The sequence below is a fragment of the Alexandromys fortis genome, unplaced genomic scaffold, assembly GCF_014885135.2.
Source record: "Alexandromys fortis isolate MF-2015 unplaced genomic scaffold, M_Fortis_MF-2015_v1.1 scaffold_1473, whole genome shotgun sequence".
Taxonomy (NCBI): Eukaryota; Metazoa; Chordata; class Mammalia; order Rodentia; family Cricetidae; genus Alexandromys; species Alexandromys fortis.
In genome coordinates, this window is record NW_026069337.1 from 1 (window position 1) to 3,018 (window position 3,018).

Consider the following 3,018-nt stretch of genomic DNA (forward strand, 5'->3'; position numbering starts at 1 on the left):
TATTTAACATTTTCTTTGACTGAGCAATCTATTTCCTCTCTTACATTTTCCACACCTGAGAGCCTTTCTTTCATCACTTGCGTTCTTTTGGTGATACTTGCATCCATATTTACTTTACCTATCCTATAGTTTTATTGACAGAATTCCTTCAGTATGTGTTTTCTTTATTGGATCTATTTCCATTTTCAATTCTTGATTCTTTTCCTTTATCTGTTTGATTATTTTTCTTGGTTTATTAATGAAAATTTTCATTTCCCCTTAAAAAAAACCTCTATCATCTTCATAAAATTATTTTAAGGCCATTTTCTTGTGCTTAAGCTACCCTGGAATGTTCAGTGATAGGATCACTGTGCTCTGATAGTGCAATATTGTCTTTTTGTTGTTGCATATATTGTTACACTGACTCTTATACATCTGGATTTAGAATTATTATAGGGCTGGTGTTAGTTCTTAGGTTTGTCTTTGATGAATGTATGTTTTCTTAAGTTATTATCTGAATCATTTATTGTTATCTTGCCTATGTGACCAATGGTTCTGGTGACTAGTAGATCTCCAGTACTAGTAAATCTATTTTGTCTTTCTTTTCTGATTGGTCAGTGCTGTTCCTGTGCCTATGGAGTCTATTCTTCCAACTGGTTTTGCCTGTATTTATGTCTATGAAGTTTTCTGGAATTGTGTGGAAAGGATGGTCAGGTGAGGATGATAAGGTGGGTCTGGATAGGTGGTAGAGTGAGATGGTTTAAGAACACAGTCTAGTGGGTATTGTTGGTAGTGATAAAGCCTGCAGTCAGGTCTTTCTATGGCTGCCTGGCTGGAGAAAACTGCCACATATACTCTTGTAATTTCAGAGGATTCATTTGAGTAGTATGAATTCATTTATCTAACATTTTTGTTAATTTTTGCAAATTTTTATTGACAATAGATTTTTCTTCATTTGGTATATCCTGCACAAAGTTTGCCCTCTCTCTACAAGGTAAAAGTTTTCATATCAAGGCTGAACAGGCAACTCATTAGGAAGAAGAGTGTGTTAAGAGCAGGCAAAAAGAGTTAGGGATAAACTCAATCCCACTTTTAGGAGTTCAACAAAAACACCAAGTTAACAGCAATAACATATAAACAGAGGATGAACTTACAATGTGTTCATTGAAATTACCAATAAAAGAATTGAAATATTAAAAGCAAGATTGATGTATTTTGTCTTTGTAACAATTTATTTTGTGTTTGTATGGGGGTGTGGGCTTTTTTTTCTTACCAAAAATTAATTACAAGCAAAATATTTATGATAGAATGATAAATATTATGTTTGGCAGGTCATAGATTTCATAACATGAATGTCTTTATATTTAAATGTGTAATTGTTTATCCCAAGTAGAATTAAGACCAGCCTGCTTTAAATATTAAAATAATATGCAAAGTGGTAAACTTTGGAATATAGCAATAAGCCTTGTGTTTTCCTTAAATAGGTTTTAGTACTGAAGGCAGGTAACCCACGGATTAGACAGAGGTACTGATATTTATCAGGTGGGTCTTTTTGACTGGTCTGTTCTCTCAGTTTCCTGCACTAACACATGGGGTCCTGATCTCTGCTGACTACTTGGGCTGTTCTTCTTTCTTATATGCTTACTAAACTTAAAACTCTTCTTAGTATTGGTTATTACTTTTAAAAGTAGAAAACAATAGTTAAATTCTAATCTAAATGAGTTTCATACACTCATTTAGATTAGAATTTAACTATTATGTAACTGACTTATATTTTTACTTAAGTGCTTATAACACATTTGGAGAAATCGTCCATGAAAAATAAAATTTTCTTATTTAATGTAGAAAAATGATATGTTGTTATATAAAACAGCCTATGCTTCTTTAAACATCCCCATAGAAACAAAAAAATCAATTATATTATGGAAAAAGTTTTAAAAAGTAATGATGAACTCATAAGAAAGTAAATGTGTATTTGCATGTTGAAATCAATGTATTTAATTTTTTCCAAAATGGGCAAAAAATAAAAAAAAGACAGTAAGCTTGCTAGAATTAAAAGTGAGGCTTTTAGGGAAATGTTATGTGTTAATATAATAATCATCCTATGTTAGCATTAGTGAACCTGGGTTATTTTCTCTCCATTGAAAACTGACTTTCAAGACACAATATTTTGTGGTAACTGTGGAAAAGTGGGATTCTTTGGATCAAAAAATGAAAGTTGGATATTTATAATATATTTAAATTATATTAATATATTTCTTTGCATGTCATAATGCAATTCATCAGAATGTATAGTTGAATCATGCTTTATTTTAGTTTCTTAAATCCCATTTTAAAAATAAGAGAAAATAAAATAAGAAGAACAGATTCAGTAGCAATTACACAAAAAATTATCTTAATGTTATTTAATTGCTGTCATATTTTGGTCAAAACTGTTTTTTGCCCTATGGAAGAAATTTTCTGAATAACTGTATTATGTATATTTTTCCCTCAAATTATGAAACTTTTTTTAACTTAAAATGTGTTTTCACATGTAAAGTTCTCATGCAGATAACACCTTCAGAGTGAAATAGTATGTATGTCTTAAGACCTCTACTAACAAAGAGAAATATCATGTATTAAAGCAATTGAAGACATGTAGACGTTTCTATCATCTTTAGCTGCCATCTTTCCATGCAAACTTTTAAAGGCAAAATGTCTTGATTCATTCAAATACGTAAAATGTTCAAAATTGTTTCATGCATTAATTCTCAGAAAAGACAATAGCAAAATGAATTGGAAAAAACATGTGTCTGAAATTCTAAGGATGCTATTTCTTTAAAAAAAATATTTGGTTTAAATAGTTTTTTTTTTAAATAAGACACTTATATTTCAAAAATAAGTCATAAAACTGACTTTTTCTGTGGCATTATACTTATAACTTAAAACAAATGTCTATGACATTGTATAGGAAATCATCTTGTCTGTGCAGATCTATGTGCTCAATGGGACTTTAGGATATGGTTAAATTGCTTCTTTTTCATATCAGCACCATATATG